The following is a 27124-nucleotide window of genomic DNA, read 5'->3' as shown; positions in this document are numbered from 1 at the left end:
ACCAACTATGCTACGATTGCTCCATGTTCGTGGAGCAAAGCCTTGACCCATTTTGCAAAGGACAGTCATAAAAGGCTTCATAGTAAAAGTGACAGTGGAGCTGAGTCTTACAAGATAAGTAAGCACTTTCAAGACTATCTAGACACAAGGACAAGTGACCCCCTCCATGCAAGGAACAGCATGTATGAAGGCGCAGAGGTTTAAGAAAAACGGCAAGCAAAAGGCTCACATTTGCAAAAGCGTGTGAAGAACCACAGTCTCCGCAATCTTTCATAAACTCTCTCTGGGGTAATTAGCTTTCTGGAATATTACCATGCCACAGTAAATTGTCCTTTCTCAGCGTTCTTGGGAATATCTGAAATATGGGACAAATATTCCTGCCACCAAACAATGCTAACATACTTAATTTGCATGCAACTCCGTGTAATGCGTGTATTAAATGCAAGTGGGGTGATTGCTTCCACACACAGTTTCTGGGTAACTTTATTCTGAAAAACCTGCTAAGCTCACCCACAGAACCAGTGTTACTCCCTTTACTGAGAGTACTCTGGCTTGGGAGTGCACTGTCAGTGTTTGCCTTGAAGCATGAACGGAAGCCGGAAGTCCCTTCAATTCCAAAGTTCTTCTAGCGCAGCAGAACACCACCTCTGCCTACGGTGCGTCAGGCCCTTATCTCTTCCTCTCTCCTATCTCAAGGAGACCCAGACCTCCTCGTCTTTATGTTCATTGCCTTGTCAACTCTCTCCTAGGAAAAAGTCTAGATTTATAAACACGAGGGTCATAATGACCCAACATCATCGGGGGAGAAGACTTCTGCCTTCAAAATGTTGGGCGCCATTTTTTTCCCTCTGTCGACATTTTCTCCCTTGGCCCAAGTGTCCCTGGATCGTCCAGGGGTCGCTCTGTTTGCCCCTGTGTTACCGCCTTTGCACAGACACATCGCCCGCGGGTCCTGCTGAGCTGGTGCAGGTGTGTTGGGCAGGTGCCTCCGTGGGTCACACCTGCTGTCAGAAGCAGCCTTTTACAGAACCTCAGTGTGGGCTTTCCCGCAGCCAGAGGCGTGAAGGAAAACTTCTGCATTGCATTAGTCACCTCTACCCGCCTCATTAGGTTTGATGCCCACTCTGAACAGATTGGTCTCAGTTTAGACAAGATTAAGGTTTTTAAACCACTTCTATTGAGCCACTTGATTGGGCACCCTCTTTGAGAGTGCAGTGTTCCAGTGGTTTTTAGCTCCTGTCTCCTCGAAACACTTTCACTGACGGGGATGGCTGGGACAGGCTTCTAACCCTGACTGCTGAGGCGGCGGGGAAATGCGGCGGGTGTCTGCTCCGCCGGCTTGCGAGCTATTCTCCCTCTCTGTGAGTGGCTTGCATGCCTGCTCACCCTCGCTGCAAACACTCTTCACCAATTCAGTTCTAACGAAATACCGAAGTGCAGGGAGATAAGAATTTGAAAGAGCAGAGTCTTGGGCTATGGAGGTTGACAGATCTAGATTCAGGTTCTTGTGCCAATCACTACTGGTTGTGTGACTCAGGACACGTTACAATTGGGGATGTGGCAGTAGAAGAATTGGTGTCTGGCTTCTTCAAGTGGTTTCCTTTAGTTCATCCTAGAGAAAGAAGTAACTACCGAAGGGTAGGTGATCATGAGCATTTGATTATCTATTTTGTGATAGTCGAGTATTTTATTAGTAATCCCTAACATTACGTAGCACTTAACTGTCCTACTTGTTTGCCTTATACTAGCTCATTTAATTGTCTAATGCACCTATGAAGATGCTATCATTATCCCTGTTTTATAAATGAAGAAAAATCGAAGCTCAGGGAGGTTAGATTAAGCAAAAGTTGATTTGCTGCCATAAGAGGCACATTTTGTTTTCCTTCCTGACCGGGATCCAAAAGAGCGCTGTGCCCCCGTCCCGCTCCTTTGCCGATATTGGCAAAACCCTGCCCCTTCCTGCTGAGTGGACTTGTTCCCGGGGCGGCTGCATTTGTGGACCTGTGGACTTCCAGAATGCAGAAGAAGCACCTCCATAGACACTGATCAGGCCCCACTGCCTTCCCCAAATTTTACTCTGGGCGTAGCCAGGCAGAGCTCAATAAGCGTCTATGTCATATGTAATAAAAATTGCTTAAAATGAGATGTGCTTTTCAAGTCAGGAAAACAGGAAATTCCATTTTAAATCTCAGCAGAGTACAAGGAGGAACATGTTATGTCCCCATATTAAAGTTCACAAAGATTCAATATGAAAGATCTCAAGGGAAGGGACAGTGGATATTCTCAGGTCTCTGTAATTTTGTAAGCGGATTTTTTTCTGAGTAAATGTTCTATTTCTGCTTATTGTGCTCTTGAAAGTACATATGACTTCTCTGATCCCTTAGAATTCGTTAAAGGCATATCTTACGTTTAGACACAGCATAAGCATATGTGCTCACTGGATTTTTGTTTTGGTTTTGTTTGTCTGTTTGTTTTTTTTTCAAATGTGCACATACTTAACTAAAAAATGATCAGTGAATCTTGTCCAACTATGAAACCATACTTAGGACCACGCTGATTCCAGATGATCAAGATTAAAAACACAAAAAGAAAAAACCAAAACAACAAAAAGCACTAGAGCTTTCCCAAATCTAGTATGATTTTTTCTTTTTCTTTTCTAAACCATCCATTCAATTCTCTAAGCCCAAGTATCTCAAACTTACCTTTTGGGAGCGTTACTGGTTTTTTGTTTTTGTTTTCTTTTTTTAATTTATAAGTCACGCATCACATCTGTGTTGACAATATATCACATTACATTTGTGGTGACAATAGATCCATTTCAAAGCATGCTAATGATTCAAGATTACTTTGGAATGGCCTTTGAGCACTCCATACTTGGGCTGGGACCATCGGTCTATTTACAAAGCTAACCCTTCCTGCAGTGGACAGAGACCACCATCTTTGTCTGACCGCAAAGGACAATCCACGGCCAATGATAACCTTTTCTGGAGTTTCAACTTGGTGTGTCGCATATATAAATTAAAAGGTACTATAGAAAACGGCTCAAGGCAGTTAGATAAAGTGTTTGCTGGCTATCAATGAGAAGCTGGTGCTTGGAGGCCCGGGCTCCTGATCTGTTTGCTTCACAGCCACACTGTCTCCCCCTGTGCACTGGTTCCTGGCCTCAGATGACAGTGGTTGGCTCAAACACAGCTCTGAGGCTTACAGCTCAAATTGAATTGTTTTCTCTTCTTGCTAACATCCCAGCATCTCTCTTTACGCTGCCCAAGGCTCACCTCTATTGTATTGTGTTCCTTCCCAGACGCCACGGTGAAAGGTCGTGGCTCTGTTTGCCTGATCTTTGTCACTATTTCCAACTTCTTAGACTGGTGACATTACGTTTCATTTCAGCCTTAACTTGGCCAATCAAAGGGCCATAAAAGTAAATGCCTAAAATTACAAAATTCTAGAACAGTTCCACTTCTGTAAAACTGCCAGCAGACCCAAAGACCCTATCCGAACAGTTTAAACCTACGAATGTCAAGTTACACCTGAAAAACTCTGGCAAGCGATAAATGTGTGATGCATCAGAGCTGTCCTTTTTTATTGCTTTTCTCTTGGGTACTAAGGGAGAGGTGGGTTTTTATTTTCACTGTCAGTATTTTCATTCATTTGATGGATATCAGAGGAATAATAATCCTTCAGTTCATACAATTAATTATATTAGTTTATGTCATAATGCTGTGTGCCTATAGGAGAGGGAGAGTGGGAGGGCAAGACAAAATCAGAATAGAGATTGTTTTGCATTTTACTGCCACGTTAGTCTTTGGGATTCTTTTCCAGCTATTATGCTTAAGATTCCAGCAGTCCATATTTCCAGTTTGGGGTCAGGGCCATGAAGTAAGTCTGACAGAAGGGGAGCTGATATTTATTCAATTTGAGTGAACCAGAAGTCAAGTTTAGCGTGGTCAGACATGCAGATACCATAGGTTGAAAAAGAAGGAGAAGAAGAACCAAGGCCATTCAAAAAAGGAACGGATAAGACAAAAATTCTGGCCCATAAAAATTCAGAAGTGAAACAGTGGCATTTTATGTATAGGCTATTAACAGCCAAAGTTCATCCTTCTATCTGCTCTTGTCTTCATTGCTACCAGAACAACTCACCTGTCTTGCATCACATTTCCAGAGACTTGATTCTGTTTTCTAAGGTGACAGCCAGTTGGATGAATTCTGCTCAGATGATCCCAAGAACAGTGGCTGTAGGCCCTGGTTACTCTTTATCATCATGTTATCATCACTTGGTAAGCTTTGTAAACATAAGGAGAGCCCAGGCCTACCACGTACCAGTTAAATCTGAATTAGCCTGACCCTTGATACTCAACACGTGGTCCCTGAGTAAGTAGCATCTGCATCACCTAGTAACTTGTTAGGAATGCAGACCCCCAGGCCCAACCCCAGACCCATTAAATGAAAATCTGCATTTTAAAGAGATCTCCAGATGATTCACATGCATATTTAAGATTGGACCAGGCATCAGCAAACGTTTTCTTTAAAAACACAGACATAAAACACAGTAAATATATTAGGCTTTGCAGGCTCTGTGTGGTCTGTCACATAATTTTTCTCTTTGGGTTTTTTTTTTTTTTTTCTTTTTTACAACGCTTTAGAAGTGTAAAAGAATTCTTAGGTTGGGACATTCAAAATTAGACAATCACTAGATTTGGATCACTTTGTAGTTTATGAGTCCAATTTACTAATAAAGAACTAAGGGTCAGGAGTTTATATTTCTTAGCTAAAAGGAGAGAGTAGTAGAGGGAAACTAGGATCCAGACCTGCGTTTATTCTTTCCGCTCTGATATGGTGCCTCTGGTTGACATTTTACGTCTCTCAGGGGTATCTGTATCATGACTGTGTCTGAGAGAGAACAAAGGACTGATGCTGTGTGAGCAAATAATTTCGATGTATGTAAACTCATTTAATAATCTTTGTATGGATGTTATGTGGAGTTATTATCATCGTCCCTATTTTCATTTGAGGAATTTGAGGACTTTAAAAGTTAAGCAATTGACCCAAATCCCTTATGTAATAAGTGTTAAAGCTAGGACTCCTGAACTGCAAGGACGTATGGACCTCCCACCGGCATTGTCTTCACATTACTGTGTCAAGAGTAAAACCTATAAACTTCTTGACCTTGGGTAAATATCAAAATCATCCGTGGTGCTTCTTCAACATACAGACATTTGGACACCACCATTTTGATCCAATAGGTCTGTATTGAGGCTTAGGCATCTGTATTTTAATGAACTTCTAGGAGCCCAGTAAAGGCTGATAAGCAATATATTAGTGTGAGACTTCATGTCTTCAAGTGTTGAAAAAAGTAGGCAGAATCTAGACTGTAATTCTAGAACACAAAGAGAAAGTCCCCACATGTTTCAGAGCATTCAGAAGCATCTTTAAATCCAATCCAGCTCTGCTGAGACCCTGACACCCTGCCTAAACTTACCCCACTGGGGGGTCAGAGGCAGAGGAGACTCGATTCTACTCCCTTGTCATGAACTTATTGGAGATTGACTGGCAGTGTGGAGGCACACAGTTTCCATCCGCTTCCTGAAGCCTCAGCATGCGCCTTGCTCATGGTAGGGATGCTCACCATGGCCCACCATCTGGACCGTGGGGCACTGAAGTGGTTTATTTTCTCCAGACTGAAAACCACAGAGTCCCATCTTCTATTCCTTTTCCAATAGCTCATAAGCCTGACTTTAGTAAACAAACACCCTCACTGCCAGGCAGTGCCCTCATTTCTATGTGTCCAGCCGCTAGCCTGGGTTACTGAGACTTTGCAGTCTACTTAGCAGGGCTCCAGCACCCTCCAAAGTTCTGACCAAAGTAAGACACAGCAGCGAATCACTCTGCACCTGGATCTGAAGTAACATTCTTAATTTCCCTTCATTGTCCTCTTCCAGACTATCTCCCACTGTCCTGAGGATAAGCTTTATTCTCACTCCCCTCCCTGTGGCCCCTCCATATGGCAAAGAGCCTGCAAACCACTGGGCTTCCAAGCCCCACTTACTGTTCCCCAACACGAAGCTGTTGGCCAGGAAATTTATAGAGCAGTTGGTTAAAAACTCTTAAACGAATCTGGCTGTTTAAAACGGGAGACCGCCTTTGGCAGAAACATCCTTAAGCATCTTGCTTGGCTGGTATTTTTAATTAACACAGCTAAATGCCTTGTAGTATTAGTCCAGGCCAACAGGACAAAATTAACAGAGAGACAAAGGCAGAGATGTTGACAGGGCTGAGAACCGACTTGGGAGAGTTTGGTTTTCATCTCATTGCGAGGTTAAATAAGTCTCCCTAAATTCTTTAACACATTGTTCCTCTCAGACCTTCAGAAGGTGGTTGCTAACAGTGTTCATCAGGGTGGTTCAGACTCAGGACCTTAAAAAAGTGAGGGACTAGATTTAACTTATTCCAAATACCTCACAGTCAAAAATAGCTATTCAACATACCTACCCATGAATAGTGAATAACAGGATTTTAGACTGAGTATCATTAATGCATGAGCTTGTTTCATTCTCCAACCAACCCCAGAGGTGAATATTATTATTTATATTTTTGGATAGGGCAACTGAGATGCAAAAGCTTCAACTGACTCTTCAAGGAAGAAAGATGTAATAAGTGAACAGTGGGTTCACGATTTAAGGCAGTCCTTTCTAATTCCAAGTAATGACACTGATCGCACTATGGCTGATTTAGTGAAGACGCTAACCAGTGAGCAAACTGCCAGTGGACACTTTGGGAAGTGCTTCCTACCCAGAGGAGAGACAGGGCTCAGCACAGCACACCCGATCAATCCACCCAAGACAGAACGCACAGGAGACGACATCTGCAGTGGTCTAATCGAAGCTTGTGTTGACATTGGGAGGGCAGCTCTTTGTGTTCCCTCTTGGTGAGAATTAGCTTGGGCTATGATCCAATTGCCTTGAGACGGTATATTAGTATTTTTTAAAGTAACAAAATTGGGGGGAGGGAGGAAGGGACGAAGAAAAAGACAAAGCTCCAGACTGCAGTTGGGGGAGCTCCCTGTTTTAGCCAGTGGTTGAGTTACAAATCCAATGAAGACTCAGGCTGGTTAAACTGTTCCTTCCTAGTGTGTCTCTCTGCCTTATAGTCGATGTTTATAAAATGTTCTACTACGAAGGTATAATCAGAAAGTAAAATCTTAGCTAGAGCTTAATCAACTAGATCATTTGTTTAGCAGATTATTTTTTTTTCTTTCTCAACTATTCTCATCAAGAGAAAGAGACACATTTTGAGATAACAAGCTGACAGTTTAGGTAGTTGAAGACAGAATAAGATGTTCCCAGTATCTAGGTTGTGTCCTGGGTTTGGCACACATGGAGCCCAACATCTTGCACCTAACTGAACTGTGTGATCATGGATACGTCCACTTATGCTGTGAAGTCTCTGCTCCCAACTGTGGCTAGTTGAAGGAGGTAGCTGTGGGGTGGGCAGGTATCCAGCTATCACCGCCTGGACACTGTCAGTTAAACTCTTTGTGTTTCCATTTGCTCATCTATAAAATGAAGATATAATCACAGATTTCGTAGTTATTTTGAAGAATAATTATGGTAATATTTTCAAAACTTTTGTAACTTATACAGTACTGTGCATTCTATAATGATTGACATTATTTGAGTTCTTACTATATACGGAGCACTATTCTAAGATACATATGTATATATGCACATATACACATATGTTAATTTTTGGATACCGATTCATTTAATCTTCACAACAATATGTGGTAGAGAATATTATCCCTTTTAATTATGAGGAAACTAAAGCACAAAGAGTTTACATGCATATAAGAATTATTATCATTCATTCAAAAATCTTTGCTAAGCACATACTTTGGGTCAAGTACTTCTCTCCTTTTATCTTTTCTTCTCTTTACTCCTCCTCTCCCCTCCCCTTTCTCCTTCCCTTCCTCTTTTTTCCCCTTCTCCTCTTCTTCCTCTTCAGATAATAGAGAGTGCTGGACTCAGAGGCAAAAGATCTGTGCCAAACCCTGGTGTTACGTGATCTTGAGCAAATCACTGTGTTTCCCTGTATTTATTTTCTGCCAGCCTCATAGGCTGATTGAAACAATGAGAACATCCTGATTTAAGGAGCTTATGCAAAGATAATGTAGTGAAAGTGTTACCATTCACATTACAACTATTCTATTACTAGACAATTTCTAAGAGCCTCTCACTCCCGACCTCCTATGCGTCATGATTCCCCATCTCTAACACAGCACAGAACCCACACAATAGGAGGCTGACTCAGGAAGCCATCCAGGCTCAAAGCGGGCCAGCAGACTGGAGTACAACCTTTAGTTAATCAGAAAATGAAAGCGGCTAATCTGTGTTTTGAACCATCTGGTTTATGGACGTATTTAGTCTGTATTGAATAAGAGCTGATCTGCCTGGGAACCTGATAGGGTAGGAGACTAGATGAACTATTGAATATGAAAAGGTATATAAGTTATGTAGTAATTTGTCACATTCTCATAACTGAATTAAGTTATGGACTCTTTTGAGGAAAAGAAATGGAGACTGTCGGCTCTCAAAGGGCAGGGAATAAGTCAATTAAACTTGTCCAGCGAAGCACTCAGCTGTTCATGGGGTTGCTGAATACATGCTTATTGCTGGTGAGCAGGGAATAATTAGAATTGGGAGTACAGTGATACACCTTGAAAATGTTGGTCGGAAAATCTTTGGCCACTATTCTAGCCAATAGAATGAATCTATGAAAAGCCCTGGTGGTTTTCATTTAATTTAGTCAGTCAGTAAGCCTTGACCTTGCGACAGGCACCGAGCTAGACTCCAGTGATACAGCAATGACTGCTTCTCTCAAGCAGCTTTGTATCCGTCGTATTAGTTGGCTTGGTTGTGATGATATGTGGGGGCTCTTGTGAGGAGAGAAAGTGCCCCAACCATGGTGCAGTTTGGAAATTGAATAACAGAAGTTTTGTTGGGATAGAATAAGAAGAGAAACCCAACAAACCCAAGTGAGTCCAGCAAACTCTCCAGACTGGGGTTAGAAGGAAGAATGCACAGCAGAAGGGTTCTGGCATGGCCATAGTTCTCCAAGCACTGGAGCATCCAAGTTTCATCAGTAGGAGAGCTCCGGGGAGCAGCCTTACTTCTACTGAATCATGAAAATTCCCCATGTGTGTTTGTGTATATGAAGGGGCAGAAGGATTAAGATCCTGTTTCCAAACCAATAATCATTAAATGCTGGTATGCAAAACGTTAATTAGTCATTCAAACAGAAAGGGTTCAATGCACAAATAATTTTGAAAATGTTGTGTCCATGTATTACAGAGCTCCACGGAGACTTTACCATGCCAATGCATCTCATAAATCTCTAAGGAAGGTAAAATCCTGTTATTGTGCATGGGGCCAGGACTAGCCTAGAGTTGACCCATTTAGCATTAGAACCAGTGAGCGACTGGCCAGTCACACAATTCCCACTGGGAATATCCAGGTGGAAAGGATTCTCAAACATTTTAGTGAGGTCTTTGCATAGGTCCTTACCATTTGGAGGAGCGCAATAGGACTGTCAATGCTGCCTTAAGCTGTGCAAATTCCCAGTCCAGGGCTTTGTATCAGAATTTCTCTTCTTATATCGTGAATCACACGTGGACACAATACACTTATAAAATTCCATTTAGTTGCCATGATGTATTTGGTAGCCATCAGCAAGTGACTGTTATGGGTTCAGCGTGTGCGTGCATGCGCCTGCCTGTGCGCGCGCGCGCGCGTGTGTGTGTGTGTGTGTGTGTGTGTGTGTGTTCTCTTTTAAGAAGACAGAGCAGCCGCAAGTTCCCTGCTACTGCGTGAGTGCTAAATGCCATGGCGCACATTTATCGTATCCTAAATTGTTAGTGGCATTAATAATGGAACTATGGCTGTATTTGTTGTGTCAGCCAGACATATTCCCACTATTAGCTTTTGGATAACAGCAGCAGCTTGTCTACTGAAAAATAATGACCTTAAAACAAAGAACTCCAAATAATTTGATTCCACAGAGAAGCCAGTAACAGAAAAGCAGGGCATCCTCTTCAAGTTCCCACATTTCCTGTAGCACTCGTTCTGAATGGCTTTATTAACTTACGTCTCCAGTGTGGGAGATGTAAAAATTAGTATGAATGTTTTCCCCCTTCACTCCTTAGGTCTCTGACGGTCTGAACAATGCAATTGAAGTGGTTGACTGTATACATTCGATTGGTTAAATTAACCTCCTAGTGTGTGATGCTTCAACTCAAAAATGGATCGCAACATGTGCAGATCTAATAAGCTGAAGAGCCTGGGCTTTTTTTTTTTTTTTTTTTTGGTAGAGGAAGTGGGATTTCTCCATTCCTCTTAGTAAGTTGTAAGCTTATAAGACATAGGAAACAATCAAATTCTCAGCCCAATAAAAGATTTTTTCTTTTTGCACATTGCCGTGCCAATTCTAAATGTGCAATTGCAAAACGGCATCTTGGCTTATAAAGCACACTAGTTGGATTGCGTGGATTATAAAGTCATTTATTTATGCACCCATTTGTATACAGTCTTCATCGCTACAGCATCTGGGAGTCTGACATTACTTAAAAAACACAATTAAATTTGAATACCTCATACTGGAACCTTATTATAAACTTGTTATTTCCCTCTCCTTAATTTCATCCCATTACTCCTAATTATAGTTTTCTACCATAAACAGTTCTTCAATTATTTCTCCCCTGGGGAATTTACAACCCAACATGCAACCTTTCTTTCTTCCTCCCATCCCTATTTCAGTCTCCTGAACAGTAGCACTGGGGTCCATGCAGCCCTCACTTTCTATTTCTAGAACATTTGTGTGAGAGGCTCCTTAAAGAACAAAGGTCCTGCTCAGGTGAGTGCATTTTATCTGTAACTAAATTCAGGGTCAAAAACAGATGAAGCTGACAGTTAGCCTGGCCTTTAATTTTTGCTAGAATCCAGTTAAAGTTGCTCATTTTCTTTAAAACCCTATTTATTTGCAAAATACGCATAAAAATTTGTTCTACCTATTTCATGGGGTGTTTGGGGCTTATAAATCCAGAGGAGTGGTTTTAAACCATGGAGGCTTCTCAAGTGTTAGGAAATAGTGCTGCGTAGCTCACGCTTGTAGAGCTCTGTGTGTGTTGGGTACCGTGCTAAGGAGTGTGTGTACATTCTTTCGTTTATCCCCTCAACAACTCTTGAAGAATTATTTTATGCCCATTTACAGATGAGCAAAATGACGCACAGAGAGGTAAAATAGTCTGCCCAAGGTAAAACAAACAAATAAATGCTAAGAAGAAGCAGGGCTGCAATTCAAATCCAGCTCTTCTGATTCCATAATCTGATGCAAAGTAGCGGAACTGGAGAGCAGACTGAAGGTACCCACCACCTCTATTCTGGAGGCAGAACCTCATGGGAGCCTGGGAGGTGGTCAGGGTAGGATTACTATCTACACTTGAATAATGAGAAATGTAATGCTAAATTGACCTTTCAAGCGTGGGCTGGGTTTGGAACTATGGAACTGGTATTGTGCTGATTAATCTAGGTGTCAGCCTGAGTGGCTATAGGAGCCCAGATTAAACATTGTTTGTGGGTCTCTGTGTGAGAGTGTTTCTGGTTGAGATTAGCATTTGCATTGGTGGACTCCCCAGCATGGGTGGGTCCCATCCCATCCACTGACAGTCTGAATAGAACAAAAGGTGGAGGAAGAGGGATTTACCCCCTTTTTGTTCCTGCCTCACTATTTGAAATCGCATCTCTTCTTCTCCTGCCCTCCAAATGGAATTTATGTCATAGGCTCCTCTGGTTCTCCAGCCTCCAGACTCAGACTGAATTAGTCCACCAGCAGATGGCAGATCATGGGACTTCTCAGCCTCCAGAATGGCATAAGCCCATTTCTCTATCATCATCTATCTAATCATCTCTCTCTCTCTCTTTCTATATATCTCTATATCTCTTTCTATATATCTATATCTCTATATCTTTCTATATATCTATAAATACCTAAATATATAATACCTATATATATATAATCTTTCTCTCTATATATCTATCTATAAATCTATCTATCTATCTAATCTCTCTCTTTGTGTGTGTGTATATACACACACACACACACTATCTCTCTCTCTCTCTCTCTCTCTCCTATTGGTTCTGTTTCTCTGGAGAATCCTGACTATGTAGGTATAAATAGAATGAGCAAGGCCTCCACCATGGGGAGAGGTCAGGGAATCTGTAAATGATTCCATTTTGCTAAAACACGGACTACACAAAGGGGTTAATTGGGAACTAAGGCGTTCTGGGCCTTATTACAGAGAGCTTTGAAGACAGGTTAGAGATCTGGATTTTCTTTAGTAAAATACATTATCCATTTTAGGAGTGATTTTTTCAAACTTAATATAAGAAGAGGAGGTATAAAAGAGGAGTAGAAGGGGGTGGAAGAGCCTGGGTGGCTTGATCGGTTAAGCGTCTGCCTTTGGTTCAGGTCATGATCCCAGGGTCTTGGGATCGAGCCCCACATCAGGCTCCCTGGGAGCCAGCTTCTCCCTCTCCCTCTCCCCCTGCTTGTGCTCTCTCACTCTCTCAAATAAATAAAATCTTTTTTAAAAAAGGAGTAGAAGAAGAGAAAGAAAGAAAGGAAGGCTAGGAGGAGGATGAAGGAATGAGAGGGAAGAGGAGGTGGAGGAGAAGAATGAGAACAACAGCAACAGAAACAAAAGACCCGGCATTTCCGGGGCCTGTTCAGAGACAGGAGAGAGCTTTCTATCCTCCACACCCCCACTTTTCCCCCACTGTCTCCCACACTCAACACACAGTCCAGGTAAACATGCGCCCGCGTCCCTAATCCTAAGGCCGTGCCCTAAACACCTAACCTCCATGCTGCCGGTTGCTTTGTGCTAAGGCTCAAGGCTCAGCTAGATGGCCCTTGAGTTTGAGAAAAGGCATTACCTGGGCAGGTGTATGATGTAATGGCTGCTCCAGGATTTTGTTTAGAGGAGCCGAATGGCTTTCTGCAATGAAGGACTAGGACTTTTAAGTCTCTCTTTTACCAACAAAGGAAATAGAAGCAATGTTTCTGGACATTCGCAGAAGGGAGGATTTGAAGACACTTTTTCTGAGAGAGGGTGAAGTGAGGCCTCAGCAACCTGGTGAGAAGCCAGAGCCCACAGAAGTTGGTAACCACAAAATTTAACCTCACAGAGAGCTGCTGTTCAATTTTAAGGTGTTTTCTGATTGGTTCTATAATTCTGCTTTGCTTTCCCCCCATCTTCCATGAACTCTGTTTAGACAGCTTCTATAACCAATGTGGAGAAAATACACCGTGGGAGAGGGGCAATATGCTTAAGTTTTGGATCAAAGCAGACCAAATTGAGAGTTGGAACAGCTCCGAATCTTGGCAGGGTGTCAGGGTCCATCTGAGAGAGGTCAAAACTGAGCTGGAAGCTGGACCCGTCCTTGGGGCAGTGAACAGCCTGCATCCTCCTCCGCTCCAGGAATTCTCAGGCCCCTGGCAAAGCATTTGACTTCTTATGCTTTGTGAGACTGGGGTCTGGGGTTCTTTTATTTAAGTACTAAAGCCAGGCGGGGGATCCAGTGATGGCTGGACAGTGTAAATAACAACTATGATTCTCTTCCCTGTTTGTTGCTGTATTATTTATTTCCTCTTCTAAAAATGAGGGATTTAAATAGCTTTCTTTAGCATCAAAGGTGTCCTGACTGTTGACACTTGACTGTTGATGATAGCACTTTTCTTCAAATTATTGTCAACATCTCACTCTGTACCAAAGTGTAGGTTCGGCCCTGGGTTACTGGCTAAAGGCAGGAAGCATTCTGTTCTCACTTATTATTGGAAAATATTGGACCTAAAACTATTCCAAGTTTTTTTTTTTTTTTTTTTTTTTTACCTTTTGCTGTTTTTCACATGCTATTTAGACAATTTTTATTAGAGATTTTCTCCTCGGTAAGGTTAATTCTATTGAACTAATAATTCATGACCCAGAAACAAATTTGCGATTTGGATACCTAGCTGTGCCATCCTGGTTGACCGGCAGTACCTGGGGAAATAGTCGTTCGCTTTCCTTGGCTTGTTTTAGGCAAATGGCCCTGTCCAAAAGATGCCATACGGGAGATCATAGCATGGATAGAAACAATCTAATTGGATATGAAATGCAATATTTACATGTTGATCTATACCTTTTGAATGTCCTATAGCTACTCTGCATAACCTTGTAAAAAAATCTAATTATTTGGTAAGTGCAGGGTTTAAATAGTTACTGAGATTCATAGCAATTAGGACTAATTTGCTTTTCAGGAAGTGTCTTTTATCCTTGCAGTTTTCTGAAGAGAAATCATTTGACCTCAGGCTCACAGAAAAGAGAAGCCCAAGAGAAGCATGACTTGGAAATAGCAGGGCCCCAGCAGATGCTGAGCCATGAGGGCTGACTTCACCACATACATGAGGGGCTCGCAAAGTGGTAATGAGCGGCTGACACAGCCAGAGCAAGAACCTTTTTCACTGAACTACCAGCCTAAGGATGTTTCCACTACATTCTACCCCTGTAATAAACCCTTAGAGTCAGCCAACATGCTTGAGCAGTATGTGCCTAACTTTTCCTATATTAATGTGAAGATCAACCTCTATCCTTCAAACTTGCCCTTTAAATGGGTGGTTTTCCTGTCTTTTGTCTTTGCCATATTAATTCACCACAGGAGTCTTTTTGCATTTTTAAGTTAGTTTCCCATTCAAGATCTTCTGATGGTCACACAATGTCTTGGAAGTAAAGCTTCCTAATCTCACTCTGGTATTCAGGGTTTTTTATAATCTAATGAAGTGGCAATTCACCTTTGTCTTCCATTCATAAAAAAACAGCACTTCCCATTATGGAGCCCTATTCAGTACTAGACATTTTACACCTACGATCTCATTTAACCCAATGAAATAGGCAGTACTGTTATTCTTACTTTTAGAGACAACATTGTAATGCTAGAGAAGTTAAGTAACTGGACCAAGGTTACTGAGAAAACATCAGAAGTAGGATTCAAATTCAGGGTACCAAATCTGTCCAAGGCTTAACTCTTGAGCTGGGTTCCTTCTTGGCAGCAGCCTATCCCACTGCTTCAAACTGGTCAGGCTCCATACTTCCCACTGTCTACTTTACTTATTCTCACATTTAAGCCCCTGCTTATCATCTACTACTCACCCCAACTGTCCCTCTTTTATTGTCTATCCAAGCCCTTCTTTAAAGTCCTGACTGTTGACACTTGACTGTTGATGATAGCACAGAGGGGAAGAAGGGCGGGTAGGAGTGAAATAGATGGAAGGGATTAGGAGTGCACTTAGGATAAGGAGCAATTTCCTATTGCTGTTGTAAAGAATTACCAAAAACTTGGTGGATTACGACAACACACGTTTATTATTTTATAGTACTGGCAGTCAGAAGCTGAAAATGGGTCTTACAAGGCTAAAATCAAGGTGTCAGTAAGACTGCCTTCCTTCTGGAGGCTCTGGGGGGGCAGTTCTTCACCTTTTCCAGCTTCTGGAAGCTGCTTGTTTTCCTCGACTGGCTGCATCTCTGACTCTGCTTCTGTCCTTACATCTCCTCTGACTCTGATGCGCCTGCCTCTCTCTCTCTCTCGTAGAGACTTGTTAATACAGTGGGCTCACCCAGGTAATGCAGGACAATCTTCCCATTTCAAGATTCTTAATCACAACCAAAAAATCCATTTGTCATGTGAGGTAATACATTCACAGGTTCCAGGAATTGAGACATAGACAACTTTGTGGGGTCTAAATTCTACTTCCACAATGACCAATGCCAATCTCATCTCCACACTCAGGGTTTTCTGAAAGCCTCCTTCAGCAAACTATCCCATTCTGTATCTTATTGCTTGTGTCTTCTGAGCTTTCAGAAATTTGCTTTCCACTCAGTTGTATGATTTTGAAAATTGGGCTCCATTTGTTGTGGGCTCGTAGTGTCTCAGCTACAACCTTAGAGATTATCCAGTGCAGGGATAACAAACAGGTTTTATCTTAAATGTCACATCCATGCAGCTCAAGGTTCTGTGTTGGGAGGATTTTGAGGTTCCTTCTGGTTTCATTTTTTTTAATAATATTTTTTTATTATATTATGTTAGTCACCATACAGTACATCCCTGGTTTTTGATGTAAAGTTCCATGATTCATTAATTGCGTATAACACCCAGTGCACCATGCAATACGTGCCCTCCTTACTACCCATCACCAGCCTATCCCATTCCCCCACCCCCTCCCCTCTGAAGCCCTCAGTTTGTTTCTCAGAGTCCATAGTCTCTCATGCTTCATTCTCCCTTCTGATTACCCCCCCTTTCTTTATCCCTTTCTTCTCCTACCAATCTTCCTAGTTCTTATGTTCCATAGATGAGAGAAACCATATGATAATTGTCTTTCTCTGCTTGACTTATTTCACTTAGCATTATCTCCTCCAGTGCTGTCAGCAAATAGAGTGTCAAGAAGTGAAAATGTCTTGGGGGCCACATGCTGGCCACTTCTGCTCTTCTCCCCTATCGCCCCATCTTCAAAATGAGGAACAGCAGTTGGAAAAGGGCAACCCGTTTTTACAGAGGCCTACTATGTGTCTGTCTTTGTTCTGATATATTATCTAAACTTGGGTTCTTTGACCCTCATGTTGACCTTAAACATCGAAGTGGAAATTAAGGTTCAAAAGTTTATAAAACACGTTCAAATGTCCATTGGAAGAACTTGGGACAAAAACAGAGATCTATCATGCTCACTCCAGCAGCACATGTGCTAAATGTTAAAATTGGAAAGATACAGAGAAGATTAGCATGGCCCCTGCACACGGATGACATGCAAATTTGTGAAGCGTTCCATATTTTTGACAAACAAACCAAAAAACAGACTCTTAACTCTAGAGAATAAGCTGGGTTTTACCAGAGGGGAAGTGGGTGGGGGCATGAGTGAAATAGGTGAAGGGGATTAGGAGAGACTTATAATGAGGAGCACTAAGTAATATATAGAACAGTTGAATTACTACATTGTACACCTGAAACTAATATAACACTGTATGTTAATTACACTGGAATTTAAAAAATACAGATCTATCTAATTGCAAATCCAATTCTGTTCACTATAATAAATTCAAGATGTAAATGATTTACACAAGACCAAATGAAACTAGAAACAAAGTCAGTATTAGACTTATGATAAAAACATTTCCCCAAAAAAACACAGGACACAGAGATAGGCACATGACCACAATGCTGAATACTTAAATCTGGGACTTTTAGAAGACATCCAAAGATTTACAGTTAACTGCAACCAATTATGGACAACAGAGTTCTTTGTGTTTGACTACATTCAATGATCATAGGACATTATTCATTTTCCCTGAGTGAAAACCTGGCTGATTTTTTGACATTGAGATCTTCCTTTCTTTTACTTACCCTGGGGTATTTGTCTTTGGTTTTCTTCAATATTTTCCTGTAAATCAGACCTTGTTGTTTCCTCTGTCCCTGTCTTTATTAATCTGAATGGATTAACATGCTCTATAAACCAGAGTTCTTTTTTTTAAAAAAAATAATTATTTATTTGAGAGAGAGAGAGAGCGGGGGAAGAGGCAGGGGGAGAGGGAAAGAGAATCCTCAAGTAGACCCCCTGTTGAGCATGGTGCCTGACTTGGGTTTCTATCCCAGGACCTGGAGATCATGACCTCAGCTGAAATCAAGAGTCAGCTGCTTAACCAACGGAGCCACCCAGGTGCCCCAAGAAGCTGGAGTTCTGACAGCGATGGCAGGAACCAGCCATTCCAGCTCTCTGCCTCAGGGCCCCTGTGCTAAGGAAGCATTTGCTTCAAGCTGAGAACCTTTGCTAAGGTGTCGCTCATTGATGAAACTCCCTGCAATCAGGTCAAAATCAATTTCCCAGCAGGGGATCATGTCACCGTCTTGCTTAAAATGCTCCAGGGCTCCCCATCTCTTTCTTAGGAAAAGTCACATTCTTATTCTTGGCCACAGGGCCTTCCTTGTCTTACAGGCTGTTGCACCACCAACCTCATCTCCTACTTCTGCCCCCCTTCACCTCTGTCAGCCCACTCAGCACCCTCCGGCCACCTGCTTTCCTGCTCTTAACCTTCTTATCTGGCTCCCAGGTTTTTGTCATGCCCTGAATTCTATCCCCTGGGTTGCGCTCCTCTCCTGCCATGCCCAATACAGCTGCTTGAGTCATTTTTTTAAAATGCAAATCTGATCATGTCATTTTCCTGCTCAGATTCTTCTAGTGGCTTCCTTTTATCCAGGTGGGTCTGAAACCTAACTGATATCAGGGTTGTATAGAGGTAGCTCTGAGTCTCACCGCCCACTCCATCCCCTTGCCAAGATTTCAATTCAGAAAGTCTGGGATAAGGCCAATAATAATAACTTCCAAAATCTTCTGCTCATTCCAATGATGAACGAGGCCTACAGGATGTGCCCGAGTCCCTCACCAGCATAAATGAACCCTCCGATTTGCTCCCATTCAGATCCACACTTCCTCACAATCTACGGTAAACCTGAGCACCCCACCTCCCTCCTCCAGGACTGCTAGATTTGGGCTACTCTGACTTGCCGTTCCCTGCACATAACATGCTCTTGGCTATCGCCATGCTTATATACAGGGCATCCTATTACGTAGATGAGGAAAAGGATAACTCTGTGAAAGGAGACTTCCAAATCCAGCTCAGGTGTTCAGTTCTTGGTGAATATCCACCATCCCCTCAGCCTGAGCCCACCACTCCCTCTGTATCACTTCTGATTCCTGTGTTTTGCTTATTTCATATGCATTTGCTTAGTTCACATTCAAGGTTCTATTTTATAAAATAGACAACATATTTGTTTTATGCATTAAATAATAAGCTGCCAATGTGCCAGAGTTACAACTCCTTTTTTTATATATATAACTTACAAAGCGTTCTTATTCCTACAATATTGTATATGATCCTCGCAACAGCTTTCTTTTGAGATGAGAGAAATGACATTCACAGAAGCTGGCTTGCCCCACACCACCCAGAAAAATGATGAGAACTCTGCTTTCTTACTCCAACGATGTACCATATGTGATCTACGATATACTATGATGTACATCTTATGGTGTGCCATATAACATTTCAAATTAATGGAAGACTCACATAGTAAATACAATATATAGGACATTAAATTTCTATTAAACAATGCAATAAACTAACCTGTAAAAAGGCTAAATTATATTTTTATCAATAATTTTATCTACTAAAAAGAAAACAAACTGATCTGTTAGTTAGAAACTAAAAATGAAAACATATAAACCTCCCAATCCCCAATCATTGCCACTTTTTCATTTTGATCCTGAGGATGATTAGAATGTCCTAATTTCTATTTTGGTAAGTAGGTTTTCAGCAGGGTTCCCCTGAGGTCTAGCAAGCTCAGACAGATATAAGGGAAGCTCCATCCAGAAAGTGTTAGGCACCAAGGAATTGATCTAAATTCTCTTTTTCACAGTCATTCTTCAGTTGATTCAACAACTCTTAGAGACCTAATCTATAAATAAAATATCATGCCTTCCTTTTTTAAATACTGACTGGTATTTTCAAAACCAGAACCAGGTAAGATTAGGTATAATTCTTTAGATTATGTTAAAAAGGTTCCATTGATAGCACTTCCCTATTTCAAATCTAAAGATTCAGACTTTCACTTTCAGAAGAATATAACTATAGCTATCATTGAAAGAAGCTACATGGGGCCCAGGCACCTAAGGAATTAATTTTAGGGATTGATAACACTTCATAAATGCGGAGAAAGAAAACCTACTCTTCCTACTGATGCTTTTTCTATTAAGACACCTACTAGAAGCCATAGACTTGAACATGAAATGACCCTTCATCATGGGCACAGTCATTAACTGAAACACTTACATATCAGTTAGGATTCTTTTGTCCCCATCAAGAATAATCCTCTTTCAAAATGCAAGAAAACAATAAAGAAATGTATCATCTCATAATTGGAATTTGAGAAATAGTGTGGGGTTCCAGAATGATGTTATGAGTGGATCAACAGGATCATTAAAGATCCATATTCTTGGGGCACCTGGGTGGCACAGTTGGTTAAGTGTCTGACTCTTGGTTTCAGCTCAGGTCGTGATCTCAGGGTCATGAGATCAGGCCCCGAATTGGGCTCCATGCTCAACACAGAGTCTGCTTAAGACTCTCCCTCTGCTCCTCCTCCCCACATCCTCTCTCTCTCTCTCTCTCTCTAAAATAATGAATAAATAAATCTTTTTTTTTTTTTAAGATCCATATTCTTTCTACATTTTTAGTCTTCATTCTTTGGGAGATTTCTTCCTCAGCCTGTATAGTAAGATGACCTCAGTACTTATTGAAATATAGTCAGAGAGAACAACATCCAGACAAAAGAGTGGGATAGTCTCTGCCTGTGGCCTTCTCTTGGGAATGGGAAGACTTCCCTCAGACTAACTCCCACCTCAGTGACTTTCCTTCATGCTTCATTGGTCATAAACGTATCACATGGACATCCTTCTCCATAGGCTAATTATGACAAAGGGTGAATGGATGTTGGGAGGTAATCACAATGCTGTGTTTTACAGTTTCTCTCTGAACCACAGATGCACAATTCTGTACTCAGCAAGATGGAACAGATTAAAGAAGGACCAAGCCTAGCCTAAAACAGAGTAGATAAATAGGGTCTCTAAGTGTATGGCCATCAAAAATCATTTTAGACCCAAAATAATGTTGTGGTATCTTCCAAAGGTAGGTAGAGTCAAAGTGAGCAAACTGCATACATTTACCTGGTCTATGGGCACTTGCTTCTTGAACAATGTCCCTTTTGTTAGCCGTGGCATTTAAAGCCACTTTAATATAACAGAATGTGAGAAGCTGTTAATCCTTTGCTTTCTTTAGGGTGAGAGATTCACCCCTTTCAAATCATTAAATCTATGAGGAATGAGAAGCAGTATTAAAAGTTCCTTTTCTTTGATCTTAACTGTGCTTTTTGTGTAAAGTCCTATTCATTTAGGCAAAACAAAGTATCCTTAATTCAACTGTAGAACAAGAAGGTCTTTAGTCAGACTAATACAGACATTAGCTCCTTCTGATACCAATAGGCAAAGCACTTTAACAATTAGTCTGCCAACCCCACCCATCACAATACACAATGGGAAAAGGAACTTAAACCACTCATACTCTATTCAATCATGGGTTGAATTGGAAACCATGAGACTAAGAATGATGGTGATTAGTGGGTACAGATGTGGAGGAATATAATCAGGAAAAATAATGTCTGAGTTAGGAGGGCTGACACTTCAGATAACAAACTAACTCTATGCTCCATAATGCTGGCCACATAAATAAAGAAAATATTTTCATGAGCCATCTGGATGCCTGCATCACATCGCTAAATCATGTCAAACTAATTCATCTTATGACAACTATCTTTAACTCCTTAACAGCTTATTTAGATCTAGCCTGCTAGTCTGAATTCTGCTTCAAGTTCTTAAAGTTGTGCTACTTTGAGTGAACATTTCCTTTTTTTACTTAGTTTAAATGCATTGACTGATATATAATAGTCATTGTTAGTTTAGGATATTTTTATTCTTAACAAAAATTTAAGAGAAATTTCATGTAAGAGGATTTAAGGTGAGAATATCCAGCAAATGAGACTATCTGTTCCGGAATGATAGCATGTGATGGCTAGTATAAATGTGATAGAAATGCACAAAATGCCACAATGTAGAATGTAATAATTAGGGGCATCTCTATGGCTCAGTCGGTTAAGTGTCCAACTCTTGATTTTGGCTCAGGTCATGATCTCAGAGTTGTGGGATCGAGCCCAGCTTTGGGCTCCGCACTCAATAGGGCGTCTGCTTGAGATTCTCTCTTTCCTCTCCCTGTCCATCTGCCCTTCCCCCCCCACTCTCTCTCTCTCAAATAAATAAATCTTTAAAAAAAGAATGCAATAATTATTATTGCTATTATTAACATTTGACTATCAAATCTGTCATCAACATTGGGCAGTAACAAATTCTTTCTTCTTACTACTTTCCAGAATCTTCTCATATGCTTTAATATCTAAGATCTTGTTTCCAACTTACTAAGTATCTAGAACAGTAGAAAAAGATAGTAGAGAAGAAATCCACCCTTGAATTGCTCAGTTTTGTCAAGATGAATACATTTTTTACAGTTTCAGAGTTACATAGGAATAAAAGCCAAATAACATGATGAAAGGTCATACACAGAGGAGGTGTTGGTTATTTCTGTCTTTGTTTCTGGGATTCCAATGGATTTCCTGAAGGAAATCAAGTTTTCCTTATTATAACAAAGCCTCACTTCAGACCTTGGGGCTTTGGTGGAAGTGGTTGTACAGTTTTATTATCTGAAAAGAGTAACACTGACTATATAATTCCCTCAAAGACCTTCTTTTTTCAAGGAGCAATATGAACAGAACAGGTCTTGTCCTCCAGGGTGAAAGTACTGAGGACTACATAATGAATAGCAAAAAGGAATATGGTGGAGGATTACAGTGTGTCCTGCTTCAGGAGACTAAATCTCAGTGTCAACTTCTAGGACTATAAGATGGAGAGTAGAGAGAGGAGGTAATCAGAAACAGTTTGTTGAATGAGGTGAGTTTTCACTGCTACAGTATAACATTCATTTGAAGAAGACTATCCTTTGATTGTACAAGGCTATCTGAATCTCCACCTGTATATCTAATAGTCATTTCAAATTGAGCATGTCCAAAATTAAACTCTTAATTTACTCTTCCATGAAAGTACCTTCTCCTCTAAACTTCCTTTCAATAAATGGCACTGTTGCTACTGCTTAAAACCTAGGAATTGATTTGCTTTATCTATTTTCCTCATTCCTAACTTGCAAGCCATTAAAAATTCTTGTAGTTATTATCCATAAAACATGCTCTGAATCTAACTACTACTTAGCACCTCTGCTAACACTCTAATCAAATCCATTATCTTCTCTCATTTGGGTTATTATATTTTCTGAATCTCTTGCCTATTCCTACTCTTGCCTCCTAGAGTTAATTCACTAAACAACACTTAAGGTGATCTCTTAAAAATGTATGCACAATCATTCCTCTGATCAGAACCATAATAGGGCAGGATGATTAGAAAACTATCCAAAGTTCTTAAAGGATCCAAGTCACCTATCTCTTTCTCACCTCTGTAAAATTATCCATTACTATTCTCCCCTCATTGACTCTGTTTCAGCAACACCAGCTTTCTTGATATTCCCTAAATGCAGAGACTTATTCCTAGCCCAGAGTCTTCCCTCTCTCTGGAAGATTCATTTCTTCCTTTAATTTATTCAAGTCTCTACTTTCTCTTAACAAGAATCTTCATGTTAGGCACTCATTTAACGTAACAATAATCAATAATGTGAAAAACTTCCATTTCTGGCCAATGTGGAATAGGGACTAGATTTACCCTCCTCCTTGAAACAACCTAGAAACTGAAAACAATGTATGAAAACTTGACTCTCAAGTTACTGGACATCAGGCAACAAAGGAGAGTGATCCCTGAAATATAGGGAAAAAATGAGGGAAACCATGTAATTTCTTTAGCTCAGGTTTATAGGTTGCAGCACAGGGAGGCAGAGCTTAAGCAGAGTCCATTGTGCTCAGTGAGCTAAGAAGATAAATTTAGAGTATGTGGAAGCCAAAGTGGCAGGAGTCATAGGACACAGTGCCACAGAGAAGAGAATTCCAGAGAACTCTACAGGGTCTTCCTCAGCCATTCAATTAAGCACTGATTGGTACATGTGTAAAGAAGTTACAGTAATCAAGGTAATATGCAACTGGCATTAAGATATTTTGATCAATAGAACAGGATAGAATTCAGAAACAGACCCATAAATATATGGTCAGCTGGGTTTTGATAAAGTTGCAAAGATCATTCATTCTGTGGGACGAGATAACGTCTTCAAAAATGGAACCAGAAAATGTGGCCACTCATGCAAAAAAAAATTGACATTCTATACCTCACACCGTATGCAAAAGTTAGCAAAAAACAAATCACGAACTTAAAATTAATGCTTCTAGGAGAAAATATAGAAGAACATTTTGTGATTTGTTTTTCTTTTGACATTAAAAACATGATATATCAAATATATTAGATAACAAATTCATAATTTTGACCCCCAAAATTAATAGCTTCTGATTTCAAAATCAGTCTTAAGAAAATGAAAATGTAAGCCACATTTTAGGAGAAAATATTTACATATCATATGTATAATAAAAAAACTTATATCCAGAATATACAAAGAATTCTCAAAACTCAATAATATAAAGACCCATTAAAAATGGGTAAGATTAAGTATCAATAGACACTTCATCAAAGAAGATATGTGGATGGGCACATAAAAAGATGGTAAACGTCATTACCCATTAGGGAAATACAAGTTAAAACCACAATGAGCTATAATTGTATATTTGTAAAATGGTTAAAATGAAAGACTGGCCATGCTAAGCACAGGCCAGGATGTAGAGCACGTAGGGTTATTCTGAGGTAGCCTACGGTAACTTTAACTTCACATTCCAATATCTCATTGCTAGAATATGGAAATATAATTGATTTTTGTATATTGATTTTTGTATCTTACAGCTTTGCTTAATTTGCTTATTATTTCTAGGAATTTTTTTGTAGATTACATAAGTTTATCTATATCCACTTGCTATTTTGGAAAGGATTTTGAGGCTTTATCTAGGTTTATCTGTAAAGAGGGCTATACTTAATTAGTGATATCTATCAGGGACACAGAAGGGACAGCGGTAGCAACCATGCACCTATTTTTGGTACCAATTTACCCCCATTTCCCCTTTATATAAATAAGAAAAATAATCCTCAGAAAAGTGATGTGCCGGGGCGCCTGGGTGGCACAGCGGTTAAGCGCCTGCCTTCGGCTCAGGGCGTGATCCCGGTGTTACGGGATCGAGCCCCACATCGGGCTCCTCCGCTAGGAGCCTGCTTCTTCCTCTCCCGCTCCCCCTGCTTGTGTTCCCTCTCTCGCTGGCTGTCTCTATCTCTGTCAAATAAATAAATAAAATCTTTAAAAAAAAAAAAAGAAAAAGAAAAGTGATGTGCCCAAGTGTGGTAGGATAAACTAAAGCCCATGCATCCCACTCCCCTTAAGCACAGTATTTACCATGCTTCCCACTATCTTCTCATCAAAGCCCAGCTGAAATCTAATTTCCCTCAGAAATCACTCGGTTCTAGTCTTCCCAAACAGAATTACTTTATTTTTCCTTATGGATAAATGGATAAATGGCCCTTAGATCATATCTATATTATGACATATATTTTAGTATCATTTACAAACATTGTCAATGAATCTTAAACCTGAAATGATATCATAGAGATATCTAAGTGGTTTAAAAAAAGAGAGAGAGATTAAAAAGGTATTAATCACATGCTACCTTATAATACATTCATTTTCATGTCTTAGTTCCATGTTCATTATAATCTCCCACTCCTCTGCACTAATTGAAATACTTTAATATATTAAGAGCTCACTGAATACAAAAGTATTCTTAAATCTTCAGACTGTAAATTCTTAATAAACCAAAGGACCAAACTGCTAATGTTAGAAAACCCATACTGAACCAGGCTAGTAAGGCACATACTTTTAGGTAGGTAACTTTCTAATGACAATGACATTAAACATGAGGTTGTGCAGGCAGACATCCGTTCCCTCTACTCACAAGTCTTCCTGCTTTGCATCTTCTTTTTAAGTGTGTAGAGTGGGCTAGAATTTTCACGACTTCGTGGAGATTATGTAATTATAATAATTAGCATGACTATGTAAATGATAAACAATTTTAAATAAAATATTAAATAAAACAAATAATCGATATCATATTAATAAAACAACAATAATAATGTATTTAAAGTTTATTTATTTAAAGTTGAATTTAAAGTAAGGGAATCATACCTATTATATGTAGGACCAGTAAAACTGTTTATATCATTATCCTATAGTATCAATTAATCAGGATTTGTATGGGAGTATGGCTTAATATAAACCAAAACAGATGTAATCAGACATTTAAAACTAGCATTGACTTGGCATTGAAAATAAAAAGGACTAAACAAAAAGAGATCCTGGTTTATTGCGTGAATAGAAAGAAGTTCCAAAAGTGACTAAGGATCACATTTTGTTCTGCAAGACCACATATGCATGAGAAAATAGAATACTCATTCAGACAAATGACAAAAATATACTCCCAGGACATTCCTGAATCCATGTGGTAGTGAACTAGTCTTTGTTGCAGTCTGTTTGTGCGTTTATTCTCACCAAAGCCAGGCACTGACTTTTGTCATTGTCTTCACAACATCTCAGAGAAAATCTAGCTGAAGAGTGCCGGTGAAAAGGAGTGAGAAGATGTGTAGCTCATGACTTTATCAGGATGAGCCAGTCTTCCCTCCCCACTACACTCTGCTTGTGCAGTCCTCCCACGTAAAACACATGACAATCAATTTCTTCGCAGCTTAATTTGGTAGAAGGAAGATGAGCTTTGCTAATAATGAATCTAGGGTCAATTCTTGGTGCCCTAATACTTAAAATCTATGACTCAGGCAAATTACTTAACCTCTCTCTGCTTTCCTTAGTTGCAGAGGACGGATAAAAATATCCGTTTTTGCATGTGTTGTGAGATTTATAAATAATACAGTCAAAAATCCATAAAACTGATGATTACAAATAATAAGAGTAGTGTATGTTTTCACGTATATGAGAACTAATGGAATGTTTTAAAAATTTACTTGGAGAATCAGTATTTCATTTTGTTGCTATTTTGCTCTCCTTCCCAAGCTCTCAAGTGCTATAGCATTTGCTTTTATTGGCCTTTGAATGGATGTGCGATATATGGTGTTGACCTATTGCAATGTTTGCAAGTTTTCAGTTATAGAGTAAATTTACTCCTTTATAATGCAGGTGCCAATACACAAGGTCAATGACCACATTACAAACTTTCCATGTGAGAGCTATTGAACTATAATATCCATCACTAAGTACACGGGGAAATGATTTGACCTTTCCTTGAATAGTAGTTAC

The 27124-nt window shown here is 40.2% G+C and overlaps 1 long non-coding RNA gene and 1 pseudogene across 2 annotated transcripts in view; both read left to right on the top strand.

Annotated features, from left to right (window-relative positions):
- LOC148107838 (uncharacterized) overlaps nt 1–27124 on the top strand; it is a 173922-nt gene that overhangs the window by 140909 nt on the left and 5889 nt on the right. The window lies entirely within an intron of this gene.
- LOC123799557 (U6 spliceosomal RNA) lies at nt 16815–16914 on the top strand (annotated as a pseudogene).

This window comes from Ursus americanus, chromosome 24 (assembly GCF_024610735.1).
Source record: "Ursus americanus isolate L20-20 chromosome 24, mUrsAme1.1.p, whole genome shotgun sequence".
Classification (NCBI taxonomy): Eukaryota; Metazoa; Chordata; class Mammalia; order Carnivora; family Ursidae; genus Ursus; species Ursus americanus.
The sequence above is the reverse complement of the archived record's forward strand: the minus strand, read 5'-3'. Positions and strand labels throughout refer to the sequence as shown.